The following is a 22,858-nucleotide window of genomic DNA, read 5'->3' as shown; positions in this document are numbered from 1 at the left end:
TCGCTATTTCTTTTGTAATTATCCACTTAATATTTAACATTTAACATTAACAGGGACCGCCTTCTGCCGCACGAATCCCAGCGACCAGTTAGGTCCCACAGAGTGGGCCTTCTCCGGGTCCCGTCAACTAAACAGTGTCGATTGGTGGGACCCAGGGGAAGAGCCTTCTCTGTGGCGGCCCCGACCCTCTGGAACCAACTCCCCCCAGAGATTAGAATAGCCCCCACCCTCCTTGCCTTTCGTAAGCTCCTCAAAACCCACCTCTGCCGTCAGGCATGGGGGAACTAAGATAATCTTTCCCCCTAGGCTTCTACAATTTATGCATGATATGTTTGTATGGATGATTGGTTTTATAACAAGGGTTTTTAGCTGTTGTAGTATTGGATTTTTACATTCTGTTTTTTGTCACTGTTGTTAGCCGCCCCGAGTCCACGGAGAGGGGCGGCATACAAATCCAATAAATAATTTTTATTTATTTATTTCATTCTGCACTTCCTTCCAAAATTTCTGAACTTCGACACACTCCCAGAACATATGCATAAAGATTCCTTTCTTTTGGCAACCATGCCAACAATTACCTTTCCCTTTCCTCTGGAAGTGTGAAAGTTGTGCTGGTGTATAGTACCATTTACGTAAAATTTTCCTTCTCATCTCTCTAACTCTTGTATTCTTAGTTTTATATGTTTTCTACTATTTCTTTCATTTCTCTTTCATCGATTTGTAAATCGTTTTGATCCTTCTAAAGGACTTAAACTAGACATACCCAGTTCCTGCAACTGTTCATCATATGTTTTAGTCTCCAGTCTTCTAATTATCCTACTTCCTCTTCTCTGCACTCTTTCTAGCATCACAATATCTATTTTACGTTATGGCGACCAAGACAAATCAAACAAACAATATCTGGGACCATTTCAAATGGGATTTTCCATTTTTTTTAGCAAAGAATGTAAGAACAACATCTGGAATCTCATACAGGTTGAGGACTAGTCAATTTATTAAGGCACCCTGTGCCTGAATGTTCACAAATACAGACCACACAGAGAGAATTGTAAACGTGGTGCCCAGTGGCAGAATATAAGTGTAAAAGAAGGAAAGAAAAAGGAAGTACAGATGCCTGCTTTCCTATACTGTATATGCAAAATTCAAAAGCAGAATATAAGTGTAAAAAAACAAACAAAATAAAAGTACAGATTGCTGTAGTTGTATATATGCAAAATTCAAAAGTAGGCATCACAGACGCTGTGCCCATTGTTGGCAGGCTCCCTAACAATGTTTTGCTGATATATATTTTAAATATATAATGTTTATTATACCTCTTAAAGAGAAGGATAAAAACTACCATATTATAAACTGATATAAAATAAGGAAGGAAAATTGAAAAGAAAGCAAGGACAAAAGCGTTGAAAAAGGGAAAAAGGTAAAAGAAAAATAGAAAAGGGGAAAAAAAATCAGAAAGCTGAGAGTGCGAGAAAGAAAAATAAGAAAAATCAAAGAGAAAACTCAAATAAAGGAAAAATGGTAAAAGCAAACCAGAAGAGAGGAAGCTGAAAGGGAAGAAAAAGAATAGAAGAATAGAAGAGGAATTTAAAAAGTTATAAATATGCTTCCAATATTCTTTATAAATACAATTATAAATTGACCTCTGTAAAGTTACATCGATTTTCTTGTTTCTATAATCTATCTTGTCTAATCATCAAAGCCCATAAATCACACATTCATTTCCCCCCCCAGCTTGTGGCTGATCAAACCTCTTGCTTTGTTTCAGGCCCAACCCAAATAATACCCAAGTTGGTTGGATTCACACAAACCCTGGACTGGCTCAGTGACAAACCGACCCATCCTCTCCTCCATTGCTTGTTCCTCTACTTCGATTTGGGGAATCATCAACCCCGTCCTGCTTGATCCATTTACGATTCGCTGGGATTGTGTGAATCCGTAACGGAGTGTATTCCTGTTTTCAATGTTGGTTGGGGCACGTGGAAAAGAGGGTGGTGGGTGGGGAATGGACTCTTTTTTGTGTAATAGAAGCGACGTAAACATGACCTGCAAAATTTGCTTGCGTGGGACAACAACTAGAGTTTAGCACACATGTGAAACTGATCCTTGCTATGCCACAAGTTGTATCGTGGGCGAAGCCCTATCGCAGCACGTCTGCCCGATTTCTGCATCTGTAGTCCAGAATTTTCATTTCATTATTTTTAAAGGATAACGGGTCTCACTTTACAGGCATATAAGTATCCTTCAAGTCTCGTTTAAATGGATAGGGAGGGGGGGGGAAGAATTAAAATAAAGACTGAAGAAGTATATTCCTTTATGATCAGCAGAGGTTGGCTATCGTTTTTCCTCCGATGTGCAAATCGTGTGTTTCTAAGCCATGATTGTACTTCCTTCAACGTCATTCAAAAGTTTAATGTCCAACCCGTCTCCTCATTCAGAGGTTTCTTCTGATGAGGTCTCGTGGGTAACTCCGTGAGATGTCCCAGAAAAAGAGCACTTGGTCCTGGTGATCAGGAATAGGATACTAAGATGATGGTAGGGGGGCGAGGAGGGTCTCATTTTCACCCTTTACCGTCCGTCTTTGAGGTGCTCAAATTTGTCCGAGGTGAGGAGAACCTTCAGTTGCAGTTCGTCTTCTTTGTTGGGTTTTGATCTGTAATAATAATAATGATAATAATAGTAGTAGTAGTAGTAGTAGTAGTAGTAATAATAAAGATGATGGTAAAGAAACAGATGAAACAATTGATCACATACTCAGCTGCTGCAAAAAGATCTCACAGACTGACTACAAGCATAGACATGATGCTGTGGCACAGATGATCCACTGGAACTTGTGCCGGAACTACCATTTACCAGTAGCAAAGAACTGGTGGGATCATAAGCCCGAAAAAGTGGTCGAAAATGAGCAAGCAAAACTCCTGTGGGACTTCAGACTTCAGACTGACCGAATTCTGAAGCATAGCACACCAGACATTGTGATCGTGGAGAAAAAGAAAGTATGGATCATCGACATCGCAATCCCAGGAGACAGCAGAATTGAGGAGAAGCAGCTAGAGAAATTAGTGAAATACGAAGAGCTAAAAGTGTTGGTTATGACCTTTAAAGCCCTTCATAGCACTGGACCAGAATATCTCCGAGACCGCCTGCTGCCGCACGAATCCCAGTGACCGATTAGGTCCCACAGAGTTGGCCTTCTCCGGGTCCCGTCAACTAAACAATGTCGGTTGGCGGGCCCCAGGGGAAGAGCCTTCTCTGTGGCGGTCCCGGCCCTCTGGAACCAACTCCCCCCGGAGATTAGAACTGCCCCTACTCTCCTTGCCTTCCGTAAGCTCCTTAAGACCCACCTTTGTCGTCAGGCATGGGGGAACTGAGACATCTCCTCCGGGCATATACAATTTATGAATGGTATGTCTGGATGTATGTTTGTTTAGAAATGGGGTTTTTAAAATATTTTTAAACAGTAATTTAGATTTGTTGTAAATTGTTTTTCACTTTGTTGTGAGCCGCCCCGAGTCTGCGGAGAGGGGCGGCATACAAATCTAAATAATAAATAAATAAAATAAATAAAAATCGAGCTGCAACGACTCTGGCATAAGCTAGTGAAAGTGGTCCCAGTGGTACTTGGCACGCTGGGCGCAGTGCCAAAGGATCTCAGTGGACATTTGAAAACCATCGGAATTGACAAAATCTCCATCTGTCAATTGCAAAAGGCCGCTTTACTGGGATCGGCACACATAATTCGCCGCTACATCACGCAGTCCTAGGTGCTTGGGAAGCGCCCGACTGGTGATGAAATACGAAATCCAGCATAGTGATCTCGTTTGCTGTGTTGTATTGACATAATAATAATAATAATAATAATAATAATAATAATAATAATAATAATAATAACTCTGCATAAGCCAGTGAAAGTGGTCCCAGTGGTACTTGGCACGCTGGGCGCAGTGCCAAAGGATCTCAGTGGACATTTGAAAACCATGGGAATTGACAAAATCTCCATCTGTCAATTGCAAAAGGCCACTTTACTGGGATTGGCAAACATAATTCGCCGCTACATCACGCAGTCCTAGGTGCTTGGGAAGCGCCCGACTGGTGATGAAATACGAAATCCAGCATAGTGATCTCGTTTGCTGTGTTGTATTGACATAATAATAATAATAATAATAAGAAGAAGAAGAAGAAGAAGAGGAGGAGGAGGAGGAGGAGGAGGAGGAGGAGGAGGAGAGAGGGAGGGAGGGAGGGTATCATACTGGGAAAAAAGGAAAAGAATCCACCCACCGACCCAGCACAGCTTCCATCCCTGATGTGCCCACCCCCCCTTTCTCCTCTCCCCCAAACTCACCCCTTCCTATCTGGGGAGCCCCAACCCCTTCTTTCCCCCACCCCCAGGAGCTTTCCCACAATAAGAGAAACGCATTCGGTACCCACCTCCTTTCGACTTGTTCGATCGTCTCGGGCAATGGCACATTAAGCGTCTCCGGGAGGAAGCAGGTGACGATGCCAGACAGGATGGGGGCTGCCCCGTAGATGATCAAGGGCAGCGATGGGAAAAACTCCCCGCTCATCCTCACCAAGGGGGCCGCCATGCTCCCGATCCGAGCCATGGTCCCCCCCAAGCCCATTCCAGATTGCCTGTTGGGTGGGAAAGGAAGCATTAAACTTCTGTTGCCCCCTTTGAATCCGGACTGACTTGGCTCTTCCATCTCCTTCGGGAGGGGATCAGGTGCAGCATTAGATAGCATAGTATTAGCAATAACATTTAGACTTATATACCGCTTCATAGTGCTTTTACAGCCTCCTATTAAGTGGTTTACAGAGTCAGCCTCTTGCCCCCAACAATCTGGGTTCTCATTTGACCCACTTGGGACGGGTGGAAGGCTGAGTCAATCTTGAGCCGGTGGTGAGATTTGAACTGCTGAACCACAGCTAGGAGTTAGCTGAGGTAGTCTGCAGTGCTGCACTCTATAACTATTGCGTCATCCTGGCTCTTTGTCTTTTTAAATAATCTTTATTAATTTTCCACTTTTAAAAAGAAAACACAAAAATAAGTACAAAAGAAAATGAAAGAAAGTTAAAATAATAATAATATTCATATATAAGCATTAAAAACACGGATTATACACTAGACCAGGGATAGGCAAAGTTGGCTTGTCTATGACATGTGGATTGCAACTCCCAGAATTTCTGAGCTAGTATTCTGGTAGAACAGTGTTTCCCAACCTTTTTTGAGCTGCGGCACATTATTCACATTTACAAAAACCTGGGGAACATTAAGGGGGGGGAGCTAAAAAAAGTTTGGACAAAAAAAATCTCTTCCTCCCTTTCGCTCTATTTCTCTCTCCATCCCTCTTTCTTTCTCTCTTTCTCTCTTCCTTCTTCCCTCTCTTTTTTGCTATCTTTCTCTCTCCCTCCTTCCCTCCCTCTATGTCTTTCTCTCGCCCTCCTTCCCCCCTCTGAGCTTCACTTCGCGGCACACCTGACCATGTCTCGCGGCACACTAGTTGAAAAACACTGTGGTAGAAGTCCACAAGTCATAGAAGAGCCAACTTTGCCTACCCCTGCACCAAACTATAATTTGTCTCAAATATATAAATTAGTACATGCCTTTTGCTATTAACAAAATAATTTCATATATACTTCAATGATTTATCATTCAGGTTATATCCCCCCCCCCAATTGTAAAATCTAGACTTTATTTGTTACATACTTCAAAATATTTTAAAAAATAAAAACAATAAATAAACTAACACATTAAAACATCTATAAAACAAAACTAAACTCTGCCATCAAAGCTTTTGCCCCGCTTTTATGCCTGGTGGGTGCAATCCCATTGTGAAAATTTCCGAAAGATGCCCTAATTGATTCATGAGCCACGAGCCAAGCATCAAAAGAAATGTAGCCATTTATTAGGAGCAACCTTTCGGCAATATCCCGATGCAGTCAGAACTGAGCTCATGTAGGTTATGTGCCCTTATGACTCTGCCCCCCCCCTTCTTCCTGGACATGTTAGAGCTGGGGTGGAACAGTGGTTAGAGTGCAGCACTGCAGGCTACATCAGCTAACTGCTAGCTGTAGTTCAGCTGTTCAAATCTCCCCACCAGCTCAAGGTTGTAGTTCAGCTGTTCAAATCTCCCCATCAGCCTTTCTTCCTTCCAAAGTGGGTAAAATGAGGACCTGGCTTATTGAAGGCAAGAGGCTGACTCTGTAAACCACTTAGAGAAGGCTATAAAAGCACTATGAAGTGATATATAAGTCTAAATGCTATTTTTATTGCTCTAATAAACTGATGCAGTTTTACTGAGGAATGATTGAGTCTGTCATTGACCACCGCAATAGCTGTTTGGTTTAGTTCTACAACCCAACAAGACCAACGCAGACTTCAGAGGATAATCAGAACTGCAGAAAAAGCAATTACTGCCAATCTGCCTTCCATTGAGGATCTATTTACTGCACGAGTCAAAAAAAGAGCCGTGAAGATATCTACAGACCCCTCGCATCCTGGACACAAATCCAATTCCTACCCTGATTAATTGTTCTCACCATCAGGAAATTTCTTCTTAGTTCTAAGTTGGAGTTCTCCTTGAAATATTTCCATCCATTACGCCTCCTCCTGCCCTCAGGTGCTTTGGAGAGAAGACTGATGCCCCGGGCTTTTACTCACCGGATTATGGTTGGGAAAAGTTCTCCAGAAAAGATGTAGGCACAATTGAACGAAGCCGCCAAAGACCCCTTGCCGACGACGGCAAAAACCATCCTCAGAGCGCTCAAATCTATAGAGACAAAAGAAATTCAAACATCTGCTTTGGTTTCAGGAAAGAACAATATTTTTTTTTGCACTAGAATAAAGTGAATTGGTGGGAGAGAGTTTTTAAAAATTCTGCTTTTGGCTCTAAACGGGTAACCTCAAAAATGAGGAACTGCCTTTGGAAATGGTAAATGTCTCCGTTTTGATAGTCTCTAGCTTGGAAAATTAGAATAGAATAGAGCTGGAAGGGACTTGAAAGGTCTTCTAGCTAGAGAACCATCAAGCTAGAGAACCTATACCATCTCAGACAAGTGACTGATCTTAAAAACCTCCATTGATGGAAAACCCACGGTTTTCTGGTGGCGAGCAGTTCCACTGGTTAATTGTCCTCACTGTTAGGAGGTTTCCCCTTAATTCCATGTTGCTTCTCTCTTTGGTCAGTTTCCCACTATTGTTTCCTGTCCTGCCCTCCGGTGCTTTGGAGAATAATTTGAACCCCTCTTCTTTGGGGCAGCAAAATTCTGCTATCATGTCACCCCTAATTCTTCTTTCCTCTAAATTGGCCAAACCCAGTTCCTGCAACCGTTCTTCGTAGGTTTTAGCCTCCAGAACTTTGATCATCTTAGTTGCTCTTCTCTACACTTTTTCCCCCAAGGTCTCAAGATCTTTTTTGTAATATGGAGACCAAAATTGGTTACGGTAATTCCAGGTGGGGCTCTTGGTAGGGTTTTATAAAGCGGTACTAATGCTTCACGCGATCTTGATCCTATGCCTGTTTGTTAAATTCATTTTGAACAACCTCTTCTTAAAAGCCTCCAGCGACGGAGCACCCACAACATCTGGTGGCAAGCTGTTCCATTGGTTGACTGGTCTCGATGTTAGAAGGCGGTCTCGTAGTGGGTTTCAATTACCTTTGTTAGCGGTCTGGTATCAGGAACGCATGCGCAGCACTTCTGCACATGTGCAGAGACATCTGAGCAGGTGGGCGGAGCCTCTTGCCACCACTATAGGTTCGTCCAATTTGTGGCGAACCGCTAGCAACCCACCACCAAGTCACACAGTCGGGAAGTCAATCCGTCCATTCCTGGTGGCCTCCTTACCTTGCGGCACGAAGATGTTGGCCAAGATGCACAGTCCAGCCATGACCAGCGAGAGCGCTTGGGAGAACCTCCGCCCCACGTACATGATGGTTATCACTGAGATGAACTTGGAAGGAATGTCGACGGCCCCAAACACCAGCTGGGCCAGGTAGATGTTGAAATTGAAATTCTGCAGGTCCATGGCCAGCCCATAATAAGCGAAGCTGGTGGCAAACCTAGAATGGGAGGAAAGGATCGGAAAGCTTGGAACGGTGTGGGAGGAGGAATGGATTTCCAAAGTGTTGTGTATACTCCTCTTCAGTTTGGGGATTTTTCAGATTCTGATTCAGAAATTGGTTATGAATTAGTGGTAGGGCCTGATTTAGAGGCAGAAGAAGTAGGAGACCAACCACAGGACGTTTCTATGGGTTCAGATTCAAGTGAAGGAGAAGCAGATGCTAGATGGATAAATCCTTATTTCAGACACTTGCAGAGACGAAGAGAGCGAGTGTCAGGGAAGAAATATTAAGCAGAGGAACGGGTTAATTAATTGAGTAATTAATTCGTCACGTCCGGGTGTCGTCGGAAGATAAGAGTTGAGTTGTCAATCTGCCGCTTAGAAATATGGAGGGTTTTTTCAAGCAGCTCTGAATGTAAGCATGCCTTGTGTGCTGTTAATTGCAGTTTTTACGACTCTGGGCTAATTCTGACTAGCCATAAATCTTAGAATGACTTGTGGAATGTGTTAATGATTTTGATGTTGCCTTGCATGCCGAAGTTTAAGATAAGAGGTTAGAGCTGCGTGCCGAGATGATTCAGTGTGGAACAAAGGAAAGAAAAATAAAGATGGTGTGGTATTATACAAATATATGCGTTTAGAATTCCTTTATTCCAATTACCAGTGGCCTTAGACGGAGATCAGAACATAGAGGAGAAAAAAATGCAGACTACAGGGATTATTTGCACCACTCAGGTGATCCTGAGGACACGGATAAAACCTCCAAGTGGCCTCGATGCCCCTCTAAAAAGGATGCAAGGGACCAGCTGCCTGCAAGGAGCATCAATCCTTCCATCCCTCACCATTCAGTCAGAGCGGAAGAAGCTTTTTGAAGGAAGAGCGAAAAGAAAGAAAAAACAATGTCCAATTGCCTCTTGTATTAAAAAAAAAAGCACTTATGGGTAAACCTCAACCTGGAGGACTGAGAATCTCCATATAAACATCTTGGTTGTTCTTATATTAGGGACTCAGCCTGTCTGGTAGTGCAGAACTTTTGGAAATAAGTGCAAGAGGATACTAATAGGATGTTAAACATACGATGGACGATTGCAAAAAGAAATGGCCGTATTAGTTAAGAGGAAAGAGATGGGAGAATTTAGAGAAATAAAAGAAGCAGCGATAGAAAGCGCTCAGGCTTCCTAGGCTGGAAGGATGCGACAAAATGGACAATACAAAATTGGTATCGGTACGTGGTGGATCATATTCAATTTGAGATTATGGGTAAGAGGACCCATCCTTGAATACAGCTCATCTGTTTGGAACCCATATCGCATCTCAGACATTAACACCCTTGAAAATGTCCAAAGATACTTCACCAGAAGAGCCCTTCACTCCTCCACTCGAAACAGAAGACCCTACGAGACTAGACTTTCAATCCTGGGCCTAGAAAGTTTAGAACTAAGACGCCTTAAACAAGATCTAAGTATTGCCCACAAGATCATATGCTGCAACGTCCTGCCTGTCGGCGACTACTTCAGCTTCAACCACAGCAACACAAGAGCACACAACAGATTTAAACTTAATATTAACTGCTCCAAATTTGGCTGTAAAAAATATGACTTCAGTAACCGAGTTGTCGAAGCGTGGAACTCATTACCGGACTCCGTAGTGTCATCCCCAAACCCCCAACACTTTACCCTTAGATTACCTACGGTTGACCTATCCAGATTCCTAAGAGGTCAGTAAGGGGCGAGTACAAGTGCACTAGAGTGCCTTCCGTCCCCTGTCCTATTGCTCTCCTATATCTCCTATACCTTTCTTCTATTCCTATATCTCTTCTTCTATTCTTTCATTGATATGTTCTATTACATTATCTTCTTTTCTATTATCTCTTAAATATATTTTACTATGAGTATCTCCTCTATAACCTTCATCATGTATTTTACTATGTGTATATAGATATATACCCACTAAAACCCTCATTGTGTATTGGACAAAACAAACAAACAAACAAACAAACAAATAAATAAAATAGGATGAATTCGGCCAATGAAACTAATCTCCGGGAACTGATGGGACGATGGGACAAGGTAAGTGGTCAGTAGAATTTGAGACCAAGCAATAAAGAATAAACCCTTAATACGCCATTGTGTACAATTAAAACCAAAGGGAAATTTATACCACCTACATACAGTATTTGAACTATAGGCTGTATAGTATTGAAGCCCCAACATCAACGCTGGTCTCTTTCTTCTTCTTTCTCCTTTTATCCCTTTCTTTTTACTTTTTTATCCCCTTTCTTTTTTCTTTTTTTCTTTTCTCCTCTTTCTCTTCTCTCCTTCCCTCCTCTCTCTCCCTTACTACTTTTTCTTTCTCTCTCTTCCCTTCCCCTCTATTTGCTCTCTCTCATTTCGTCCTCCTCCTACCTTCCGCCAGATATGTTGATTACATCTGTGATCATGTATAATATATGTATTGCTTTTGTTCTTCTTTTTTAATGTATATATCTAATAACTTTTTTTTTTTTTTTAAGAATGAATTAGAATTACTTTATAATATGTAAATTGATATACTGCTCTCGAGTTAAAATGGTAACGCTCTCTACATGGGGCTACCTTGGAAAAGTGTTCGGAAACTTCAGATCGTGCAGAATGCAGCTGCGAGAGCAATCATGGGCTTCCCTAAATATGCCCATGTCACACCAACACTCCGCAGTCGGCATTGATTGCCAAACAATTTCCGGTCACAATTCAAAGTGTTGGTTATGACCTATAAAGCCCTTCATGGCACTGGACCAGAATATCTCAGGGACCGCCTTCTGCTGCACGAATCCCAGCGACCAGTTAGGTCACACAGAGTGGGCCTTCTCTGGGTCCCGTCAACTAAACAATGTCGTTTGGCGGGACCCAGGGGAAGAGCCTTCTCTGTGGCGGTCCCGGCCCTTTGGAACCAATTCCCCCCCAGAGATTAGAATTGCCCCCACCCTCCTTGCCTTTCGTAAGCTTCTTAAAACCCACCTCTGCCGTCAGGCATGGGGGGACTGAGATATTCCTTCCCCCTAGGCCTTACAATTTACGCATGGTATGTTTGTATGTATGTTTGGTTTTATAATAAGGTTTTTTTTAGTTGTTTAGTATTGGATTGTTACATGCTGGTTTTTTATCACTGTTGTTAGCCGCCCCGAGTCTGTGGAGAGGGGCGGCATACAAATCCAATAAATAATAATAATAATAATAAATGAATGAATGAATGAATGAATGAATGAATGAATGAATGAATAAATAAAAATAAATAAATAAATAAATAAATAAATAATATATAGAAAATATGCCCCCATTTTGGTGGAGGGGTGTGAATGTTGTCTGGTGGGAGGGCACTTTGAACACTGAGCACATTGCTATATGTTGTGCGCATGTTCCATTGTTATAAAAATCAATTAAAAAATTATATTAAAAAAAATATTAGGGACTCAGCCTCTTTTGGACGCCCTACTCCCAGTCTAGAATAACCCGGTTGGCAGAAAAGAAACCGCGGTTCCGGGAAAAAGAGCAGCGAGCCACGTTTCTTACCAAATGAAGCTGACGCCAAAGGAAATTCTACGCATTCCCGGCGTCCGTACCAGATCGGCCATACTGTGCCTGGATTTGGTGGAAGAACCCTCTTCCCGCATGCTGCTTTTCAAAACCTGTGGGGGACGGAAAAGAGAACGGGTCAGTGGTGCAAGATTTGTCCACCCAAGAACAAGGAAACGGGGGGGGGGGGGGGAGAGATGAATTGCCTCTTTCGGTTGCCCCATCTCAAAGTAAATTCCCTGTTGGAGACTGTCGTATGGAAAAGCAGAATCTAAGGATAAGAAAGGAAAGGAGGGAAGAAGAGAGGAAGGAGAGAGGAAGGAAGGAAGAAAGTGGAAAAGGAGAGGAAGGAAGGAAAGAAGAGTAGGGAGAGAAGGTGGAAAGGGAGGTAGAGGGGAGGAGTGGGGGAAGGGAAGGGAAGGAGAGGAGGAAGGAAGGAAGTGGAAAAGGAGAAAAGAAGGAAGAGGAAAGAAGAGAAGGGGGAAGAAGAAAGGGAAAAGCAGAGGAAGAAAGGAAGGAAGGAAGGGGAAAGAAGAGTAGGGAGGGAGGGTGGGAAGGGAGGTAGAGGGGAGGAGTAGGGGAAGGGAAGGAGAGGAGGAGGAGAGGAGGAAGGAAGGAAGTGGAAAAGGAGAAAAGAAGGAAGAGGAAAGGAGAGAAGGGGAAGAAGAAAGGAAAAAGCAGAGGAAGAAAGGAAGGAAGGGGAAAGAAGAGTAGGAGAGAAGGTGGAAAGGGAGGTAGAGGGGAGGAGTAGGGGAAGGGAAGGAGAGGAGGAGGAGAGGAGGAAGGAAGGAAGTGGAAAAGGAGAAAAGAAGGAAGAGGAAAGGAGAAAAGGGGAAGAAGAAAGGAAAAAGCAGAGGAAGAAAGGAAGGAAGGGGAAAGAAGAGTAGGGAGAGAAGGTGGAAAGGGAGGTAGAGGGGAGGAGTGGGGGAAGGGAAGGGGACGGAGAGGAGGAAGGAAGGAAGTGGAAAAGGAGAAAAGAAGGAAGAGGAAAGAAGAGAAGGGGGAAGAAGAAAGGGAAAAGCAGAGGAAGAAAGGAAGGAAGGAAGGGGAAGAAGAGTAGGGAGGGAGGGTGGGAAGGGAGGTAGAGGGGAGGGTAGGGGAAGGGAAGGAGAGAAGGAGGAGGGAGGAAGGAAGGAAGTGGAAAAGGAGAAAGAAGGAAGAGGAAAGGAGAGAAGGGGGAAGAAGAAAGAAAAAGCAGAGGAAGAAAGGAAGGAAGGGGAAAGAAGAGTAGGAGAGATGGTGGGAAGGGAGATTGAGGGGAGGAGTGGGGGAAGGGAAGGGGAAGGAGAGAAGGAAGGAAGGAAGTGGAAAGGAGAGAAGGAGAGAGGGAAGGAGGGGAAAGGTGTTTAGGGAATAAGGGAAGGGTATGGAAGGATATAAAAGCAACTCAATCAAATTTTATGTATCAGTTTTAGGAAAGTAAGGTAAATGTTTATTAATGGTTAAGGGGGTGTATATTTGTGTATTTGTATGAGACATAAAATAATTTTAAAAAACAGAATCTGTTGCTAACCCCCTTTTCAATCTCTACTCTTCTCGATTCTGCATCCAGAAGAGTTGGGGTGGCGCAGTGGTTAAAGTGCAGCACTGCAGGCTACTTCTGCTAACTGCTAATTCTAGTTCAGCAGTTCAAATCCCACCACTGGCTCAAGGTTGACTCAGCCTTCCCTCCTTCCGAGGTGGGTCAAATGAAGAGCCAGATTGTTGGGGGCAAGAGGCTGATTCTGTAAACCACTGTGAAGTGGCATTTATTTATTCAATTCATTTATTCGATTTTCATGCCGCCCTTCTCCTTAGACTCAGGGCGGCTTACAACATGTTAGCAATAGCACTTTTTAAACAGAGCCAGCCTATTGCCCCCGCAATCCGATGGATTGAAGATGGAAGGCTGAGTCAACCTTGAGCTGGTGATGAGATTTGAACGCTGACCCACAGATCTACAGTCAGCTTCAGTAGCCTGCAGTACCGCACTCTACCTGCTGCGCCACCCTGGTATACGTCTAAATGCTATTGTTATTGCTATCTCCCCTAAAAAATTCACACCCTAGCCTTTGTAATATATGGAATATCCCAGGTTTTATTGCACTTTGCACAAAAGTAAAAATTTAAAAATATCCAGGTGGAATAACGGGGCCTCGTACCTCCACGCTGAGTTTATTCCCCTCTTCCTTCTTTCCGTTAATCCAGGCCGCCTTCTTCAGCCCTTCCACCGCCTTCTCCTGGTTCCCCGAAAATGGCCAGCCAGCGGGCGGATTCGACAAAAAGCCTGCAGTCAAGAAGGTGATTTTTATTTTTTTGTAGCTCTTAAGATAGCCCTGAGACCTAGTGGTTGCAGCTGGGCCTCGGAAGGCAGAGAATTGGGAGATGGGGATTTGCAAGGGAGAAGCAACTGGACCTTCTGAAAGAGATCTGGTTGTGAGTTTTAATCCTGCGTAAGGCATGGAAACTGGTGGGTTTCATTGGGCCAATCAGCAGGAGACAGTGAGTTCTAGTCCCGCCTTAACCCTGAAAGCCAGTTGGATGGCTTTGGGTCTATCGGCAGGAGACATTTAGTTCTAGTCCCGCCTTAACCCTGAAAGCCAGTTGGATGACTTTGGGCCAATCAGCAGGAGATGTTGAGTTCTAGTCCCGCCTTAACCATGAAAGCCAATTAGGTGTCATTGGGCCAATTACTCTCTCTCAGCTCAACTTCACAGGTTGTTGCTGTTGTGGGGGAAAATAGAAGGAGGAACATTGTAGGGAGGATTAAAAATAAAAGAAAGATAAACGATAAAACAAAGCATAAATTATATAAAGAATAAAAGAGAGTTTAAAACATAAAAAAAATAAAGATCACGTAATAAAATATAAACATATACATTTAATGAAATGAAACTTGGGAAGCAAATAAAGCGCAAAAAAAAAGAATCAATAAAAGGCCAAATATAAATATATTTAAAATATATATAAACCATTTAAACCATTGTTATTTTAGCTGGTTTAGCATAGAGTTCATGCCATCAATGCCATACAAATAGAAACTTAAATTAAAAATAGATATTTATTATTTATTTTTATTTATTTATTTTGTCCAATACACAATGAGGGTTTTAGTGGGTATATATCTAAGGAGAAGGGCGGGATAAAAATTGAATAAATAAATAAATAAATAAATATCAATATACACATAGTACAATACATGATGAAGGTTATAGAGGAGATACTCATAGTAAAATATATCTATGAAATAATAGAAAAGAACATATAGTAATAGAACATATCAATGAAAGAATAGAAGAAGAGATATAGGAATAGAAGAAAGGTATAGGAGATATAGGAGAGCAATAGGACAGGGGACGGAAGGCACTCTAGTGCACTTGTACTTGCCCCTTACTGACCTCTTAGGAATCTGGATAGGTCAACCGTAGATAATCTAAGGGTAAAGTGCTGGGGGTTTGGGGATGACACTATGGAGTCCGGTAATGAGTTCCACGCTTCGACAACTCGGTTACTGAAGTCATATTTTTTACAGTCAAGTTTGGAGCGGTTAATATTAACTTTAAATCTGTTGTGTGCTCTTGTGTTGTTGTGGTTGAAGCTGAAGTAGTCGCTGACAGGCAGGATGTTGCAGCATATGATATTGTGGGCAATACTTAGATCTTGTTTAAGGCGTCTTAGTTCTAAACTTTCTAGGCCCAGGATTGAAAGTCTAGTCTCATAGGGTCTTCTGTTTCGAGTGGAGGAGTGAAGGGCTCTTCTGGTGAAGTATCTTTGGACATTTTCAAGGATGTTGATGTCTGAGATGCGATATGGGTTCCAAACAGATGAGCTGTATTCAAGGACGGGTCTGGCAAAGGTTTTGTAAGCTCTGGTAAGTAGTGTGAGATTGCCAGAGCAGAAGCTACGTAGGATTAGGTTTACAACTCTTGAAGCCTTCTTGGCTATGTTGTTGCAGTGGGCTTTGGCACTACCAACCTGCAGATAGATAGATAGATAGATAGATAGACAGGCAGGCAGGCAGGCAGGCAGGCAGGCAGGCAGGCAGGCAGGCAGGCAGGCAGGCAGGCAGGCAGGCAGGCAGGCAGGCAGGCAGGCAGGCAGGCAGGCAGGCAGGCAGGCAGGCAGGCAGGCAGGCAGGCAGGCAGGCAGGCAGGCAGGCAGGCAGGCAGGTAGAGATAAATGGATGGATGGATGGATGGACAGACGGGCAGACAGATAGACCAGATAGATGGATGGACGGATGGATGGATAGACAGACTGGATAGATGGATGGATAAATGGATGGATAGGAAGGAAGGAAGAGAGAGAGGGAAAGAAAGAAAGAAAGAAAGAACCGAGTTGGAAGGGACCTTGCAGGTCATCTAGTCCAGCCTGTCCCCCTTGCCTAAGCAGGAGACCCTACACTTGTGATGGTGAAATGTTCACCCTCACTGCCCATACACATTTCTGACAAAGGGCAGCCCAGTCTCTGCTTGAAAGCTTCCAGTGGGACCTACCAGGAGTAGAGGAAGAAGATGAAGAAAGGGAGGGAGACGGTCAGCTGCAGCCAGCGCCAGTCGCGGATGAGATACGCCACGCCAGCCAGGATAAACTGCCCAGTGGTATAGCTGTAACCATTGATCGTGCCAACGATGGCCCGGTATTTGCTAGGAATCCACTCCATGCCTGTAAAAAAAGACAAAACGTAAAAAAAATATCTTCCTTATCTTTCATTTTCCTTGTCAGCCTATTCATCTCTGCATATAGTCCAAGGCGGGGGGGAATACTTGTCTCTGTGTGTAATGTGTGCAGTGCAGTGTTCCCTCTAATTTTTTGGGGGGGTGGGCGGAAAAGTATAGTGTCTGAGCGGCAGTCCCTTTGGGGCTGGGCGGCACAGAAATATTAAATAAACAAACAAACAAACAAACAAACAAATAAAAAACCCACCCTGTTTTGCCTCCGAGAATTTCAAAATAAAATACTGTACTGTGTGTCTATACCAGTGAGCTCATAATAGGGCAACTCTATCAATATCAAAATGCCACTTAAATAGTTGAGCTAGTTTCAAACTAGATTTTGATTTTCTTTCTCTCTTCCTTACTCCCATTCTTTTTCTTTCTCTTTTCCTTCCTCTCTTTTTTCTATCTGTTTCTCTCTCTTCCTCTCTCTCTCCTTCCCTCTCACTCTTTCCCTCTCGGCTTCTGGGCAGGTTTGGAAAACTCTGAGTTGATGATGATTTTTAAGTGAGCGATTGCTCCCTGCTCAGCTTAGAGGGAACTATGGTGCAGTGAGTAATTTTCTGGTGTTCCACAGTACAACGGCTGCTTTTCGTACTCTGCCACGGATCCCCCCCAAAAGATTGAGGAAGGGGGGGGGAAAAGGAAATTTTGCATTTTGCAAAACAGAGTCAAGGGCTTGGGGGCTTTGAACGGTGGGAAAGAGAGAGAGAGAGAGAGAGAGAGAAAGAGACTCACAGAGAGAAACTGAGTTGAGGGAAATGCCGGACATTGCCATGCCGCATAAAAAACGGAGGACGCAATAAATGGTGAAGTTGGGCACAAAGGCCGTGCCGGCTCCGGCCACCCCCATCTGCAGGTAGCACCAAATGATCAGCGATCTTCTGCCAAACCTGTAAGAAACATAAACGTTTTGGCCACGTTTCGATCTGCAATGGGTGGTTTTTGCTTCCATTCTCTTCCATTGTCCATTGTCTCTTCCATTTCACGACAGTTCATTTAGTGACCGTTCATAGTTACAACGGCGCTCTCAAAAGGGACTCGGGATCGATTTCACACTCATGACCGTTACAGGTCATGTGATTTTTTTTTTTTTTAAATGGACGTTTGGAAAGGGATTCATATTTACAACGGACGCAGCGTCCAGGGGTCACATGATCCCCTTTTGTGACTTCTGACAAGCAAAGTCAAAGGGGGGAGTCCGATTCACTTAACAACCGGGTGACTCACGTAACAACACACACACACACATATGATATATATGTAGATTGTTGTGAGTTTGGTTTTTTTCCCCCTTTAATATTCTAAATATTCAAAATTATTAAATATTAATATCAATTAATATTAAATATTCAAAATATTACACGGGGGAAAACCCGAACTCACAACAATCTACATACATATACCCGTGAAAATCTATGAAAACAAATATATATATTTAGTCTCCCTTAATTTTCAAATTCAGCAAAAACATGTCACACACACACACACGCGCGCACACACACAAATACACACATACACACACACACATATATATACAGTTTTTTCCCCAAACGCCATCACTCTACTAAACAAATCATTCCCTCAGCACTATCAGACTTTTTACTAAATCTGCACTTCTGTTTCTACTAGTTTTTCTCATCTTTCCTATCATCCTTTCCCTCCCACTTAGCACTGTATGACTGTAACTTGTTGCTGGTATCCTAAGATTTTTATTAATATTGATTGTTTCTTCATTGCTTGTTTGACCCCTATGGCAATCATTAAGTGTTGTACCCCATGATTCTTGACAAATGTCTCTTTTTCTTTTATGCACCAAGACAAATTCCTTGTGTGTCCAATCACACTTGGCCAATAAAATTCTATTCTATTCTATATACAGCTGCCCAACTCAACCAAGTGACTCTGGGCGGCTTACGATTCTAAAGTTATAAATCAACGGAAAGAACGTTTTAAAAAAAATTAACACCATAAAAATATCCACTAAATCAATAAGTATAAACGGCAGTTGTGATGAGTAATCAGCTAATACCAGGAGTAAAGCCAAGTAAAGGGTCCCCTTCACACATTCCGAGCCCCAGGCCCAAAAACTCTACACTAGTGATTTTCAACCTTTTTTGAGCCACGGCACATTTTTTACATTTACAAAACCCTGGGGCATATTGGGTGGGGCGGGGGGGTGGCGGCTAAAAAAAGTTTGGACAAAAAAATGTCCTCCCTTTCGCTCTATTTCTCTCTCCCTCCCTTTCTCTCCCTTCTTTTTTTTCTCTCTCCATCCCTCTTTCTTTCTCCCTTCCTTCCTCTCTTTTTTGCTCTTTCTCCCTCCCTCCCTCCCTCCCTCTATGTCTTTTTCTCTCCCACCTTCCCTCCCTCCCTCTCTCTCCCTCTTGCTCTCTCTTGCTTTCTTTCTCTCTTGTTCTCTTTCTCTCTCTCTTGTTTTCTTTTTCTCTCTCTTGCTTTCTTTCTTTCTCTCTCTTTCTTTCTTTCTCTCTCTCTTTCTCTCTCTCTCTCTTTCTTTCTTTCTCTCTCTTATTTTCTTTCTCTCTCTGAGTTTCACGGCACACCTGACCATGTCTCATGGCACACTAGTGTGCCGCGGCACACTGGTTGAAAAACACTGCTCTATACACCCAACTTTTTAAAAGCCAGTAGAGTTAGGGCCATTCTAATTTCCGAAGGGGGAATATTCTATTAGTTACATCAGAAAAATAAACACCTGAAATTATATGTCTCCCATTATCTCCTGTGCAGCCTGAGAAACTAGGGAGGGTCCCTTCCTTCTGATTCTGTTGCCCTGCCTGTTATACATCAGAGGCCTATGCTGCCTCTTATCTAATTTTCCTAGGTAGGGTCTCTTTGCTACTACATCCAAGCTCTTCCTCCAATATCCTTGCATACCACCAAACTCTTTCCATAGATCTAGCGTCTCTTCCCACCACCCCTTTACACCTTGAGAAACTAGGGAGGGTCTCTTCTGAACCTCTTTCTCATCCTTTATGGAACTGAGGGCTCAGCTGCCTCTTATCTGCCTGGTCCCTTGGCAGCATTTATTTTAATTTTATTTATTTATTGGATTTGTATGCCACCCCTCTCCGCAGACTCGGGGCGGCTAACAACAGTGATAAAAAACAGCATGTAACAATAACAAGCCTGCCTCCCACATACCACTATTACACTCACCCTTACTCCAAAACACTAACCCCTACACTTCACTGCCTCTCACTGCTCACCTGTCCGAGAGATTCCCGATCAGGAGCGATCCAATCAACACGCCAGCCATGTAAATGGATTGAGCCATTTGTCTCAGGGACCGAGATTCGCACACCAGATTCCACTGGAAAATAATTTTGGGGAGGGAAGGTTGCCGGGAAGAGAAAACCAAAACGGCTGAGAATTTTTGCAGATCTGAAGTCCCACCTGATTTGAGGTCTCGTGAAATGCTGGCTGGGGGATTCTGGGACTTGGTCCACCCGTCTTTAAGCATGCTGGCTGGGGGATTCTGGGAGTGGAAGTCCACTCATCTTTAAACAAGTTGGCTGGAGGACTCTGGGAGTGGAAGTCCACTCATCTTTAAACAGGTTGGCTAGAGGATTCTGGGAGTTGAAGTCCACCCATCTTAAAGCATCCAACTGGGGGATTCTGGGAGTTGAAGTCCACCCATCTTAAAGGATGCTGACTGGGGGATTCTGGGAGTTGACGTCCACCTGTCTTAAAGCATCCAACTGGGTAATCTGGGAGTTGACGTCCACCCATCTTAAAACATCCAAATAGGGGATTCTGGGAGTTGAAGCCCAGACCTATTAAAGCATGCTGGCTGGGGAATTCTGGGAATTGAAGCCCATCCATCTTTAAGCAAGATGACTAGGGAATTCTGGGATTTGAAGTCCACCCATCTTTGCTAAACAAAGATGGATATTGGGAACGCTGACAAAGATATTTAAACTTTTCTCATCCCCTTAAAATCGAAACACAAGTTTCGTTCTCACCTCACTGACAATCGTGTTGCTGAACACGCTCCGGTCGTAAGTCCATCCATCTTCACAGCCTTCGGTGTCCAACACAGTCTCGTTGCTAAGAGTCGCATTCGGGTCCAGCAAGCGCCACTGCGGGGCTGCGAAACGCCGGCATTGCTCGGGCCGCCGGTTCGCGTCTGTCGGGATGGAGATCCTGAGGAGCTGGTCGGCGCCCAAATTCCCCACGCTGCCGTTGCCTCGACGGGTGACGTTGGACGCGATGCGGATTTGGCAGTGGTGTTGCGGGATGCCGGCGGTGAAGTTTTGCAAGAGATTGTGACTGGCCAGCATCAAGAGCGGGAGGGCCAGGAAGCTGACCATCATCCTTTGGAAACGGCCCATTCCGCCAACATTGTGCAAAATATCCGCAAAAGTCATGGCGCCGCAGAGAGAGACGAGACGTTGGGGTCGGTTTCTGGAAATTTATAATCGGATAGCTAGCAAAACAATGGGCAGCCTCCTTGGGGCCAGTCAGATCTGCAATTTGGCAATTCTTTTCTACTCCTTTAGCCTTTTTTCGGCCCTGGCACTTTGGGGTGAAGCCCATCCGGCTTTATATAAACCTTCAGCCGGGCTGGTTAAAATGTTACTGCGAGGGAAATCTCCTCCCCAGCGGTGCGCACAGCCAGAGTAGTTACTAATGGAATAAGAGAACCAGTGAACTGGAAAATGAACTTAGTGTTGCGTCACAAGGCAGAGATAAACAAGATGGCGGAGGGACACTGAAAATTGGCTGTATTTTTCCTCAATGGGTCAGTCCTCTATATCTCCCCACACGCTGCCAAGGAAAATGCCAGCTCTCGTTTTGGAGAAGGAAGAAGCCGATCTCAGCTCCTTGTGGGGAAACGTAGATGCTTCTTGGTAAGGCCACAGTTGGAATACAGTGTTCCCTCGATTTCCGCGGGGGATGCGTTCCGAGACCGCCCGCGAAAATCGAATTTCCGCAAAGTAGAGATGCGGAAGTAAATACACTATTTTTGGCTATGAACAGTGTCACAAGCCATCCCTTAACACTTTAAACCCCTAAATTACAATTTCCCAATTCCCTTAGCAACCGTTTAGATTATTACTCATCATGTTTATTTATTAAAGTTTATTTAAAAAAATATTTATTAAAGGCGGACGAAAGTTTGGCGATGACATATGATGTCATCAGGCAGGAAAAATCGTGGTATAGGGGGGAAAACCGCAAAGTGTTTTTTAATTCATATTTTTGAAAAACCATGGTATAGCCATTTCGCGAAGTTCGAGGGAACACTGTACTGCATCTGGTTTTTGTCGCCACGATGCAAAAAGGATGTTGAGACTCTAGAAAGAGTGCAGAGAAGAGCGACGGACATTTTATGACCCTACTAGAGAACATCATCAGTGTGCTAAAAGGGAGTAGGGGAGCAGCTGCCAAAAAAAGCCAACACAGTTCTAGGCTGCATTAACAGTGGGATAGAATAAAGATCACGTGAATTGTTAATATCAATTTATAAGGTCTTGTTAAGGCCACATCATCCAGTTTTGGTCCCCGAAATGCAAAAAGGATGTTGAGTCTGTAGACCAGTGTTTTTCAACCAGTGTGCTGTGTGCCGTGAGACATGGTCAGGTGTGCCGTGGGGAAATTAAACATGGGTCCTCAAACTACGGCCATTTTTCTGGCCCGCCGCCAGCCGCCTCCGTCTGAACATAAACATTCCCCTCACAATCCCTCCATCTATCAGCGATAGGAAGAGTGGAGGCACAGTGAACGCTCACTGACCAATAGAAACATAGAAACATAGAAGTCTGACGGCAGAAAAAGACCTCCTGGTCCATCTAGTCTGCCCTTATACTCTTTCCTGTATTTTATCTTAGGATCTATGTTTATCCCAGGCATGTTACTGTGGATTTATCTACCACGTCTGCTGGAAGTTTGTTCCAAGGATCTACTACTCTTTCAGTAAAATAATATTTTCTCATGTTGCTTTTGATCTTTCCCCCAGCTAACTTCAGATTGTGTCCCCTTGTTCTTGTGTTCACTTTCCTATTAAAAACACTTCCCTCCTGGACCTTATTTAACCCTTTAATATATTTAAATGTTTCGATCGTGTCCCCCCTTTCCCTTCTGTCCTCCAGACTATACAGATTGAGTCACAATCACCTTCTAGGATTCATCCCGACCACTAGCAGTGATTCAATAGCAGTCCACATCTCATCCACACCCAGGAAGGTCCCCGCTCGGGCTGCCGCGCACTTGTCATTGTGTGGCCGCAGCAAGTAGTTGATGCTGCTACTCCTCCCCATGGTCACAATTTCTAATCCTGGTCAGCACTGGGGGTAAATGTTGCCACCACTAGATGAAGCCTCAGCCTCAGCTGCTTATGTCTATCCTGATGGTGTATATAGATATTTGAACTTTTTCATTTTATAAAAGGCCCCCGCAGAGGCTAATATACAATGCATCACAATGCATCACAATGTTATCTATATTATAGATGGCCTCCTGAAGGGTCATCTTATATGTACTCATTTTGGTTAGTGGTGTGCCCCAGGGTTTTGTAAATGTAAAAAATG

At 43.6% G+C, this 22,858-nt stretch overlaps 1 protein-coding gene and 1 pseudogene across 1 annotated transcript in view; one reads left to right on the top strand and one right to left on the bottom strand.

The window, feature by feature from the left end:
• The window catches only part of DPF2 (double PHD fingers 2), a 110,146-nt gene extending 96,256 nt beyond the window's left edge, over window positions 1–13,890 (top strand). The window contains exon 14 of the transcript XR_011560503.1: window positions 13,798–13,890. The gene's annotated coding sequence lies outside the window, so the exon portion shown is untranslated. The remainder of the gene's footprint in view (window positions 1–13,797) is intronic.
• On the bottom strand, window positions 973–20,858 carry LOC139175311 (solute carrier family 22 member 6-A-like; annotated as a pseudogene).
• Window positions 20,859–22,858: the final 2,000 nt, after the last annotated feature.

This window comes from Erythrolamprus reginae, chromosome 13 (genome assembly GCF_031021105.1).
Source record: "Erythrolamprus reginae isolate rEryReg1 chromosome 13, rEryReg1.hap1, whole genome shotgun sequence".
Lineage (NCBI taxonomy): Eukaryota > Metazoa > Chordata > Lepidosauria > Squamata > Dipsadidae > Erythrolamprus > Erythrolamprus reginae.
This window is presented reverse-complemented; position numbering and strand designations above follow the sequence as displayed.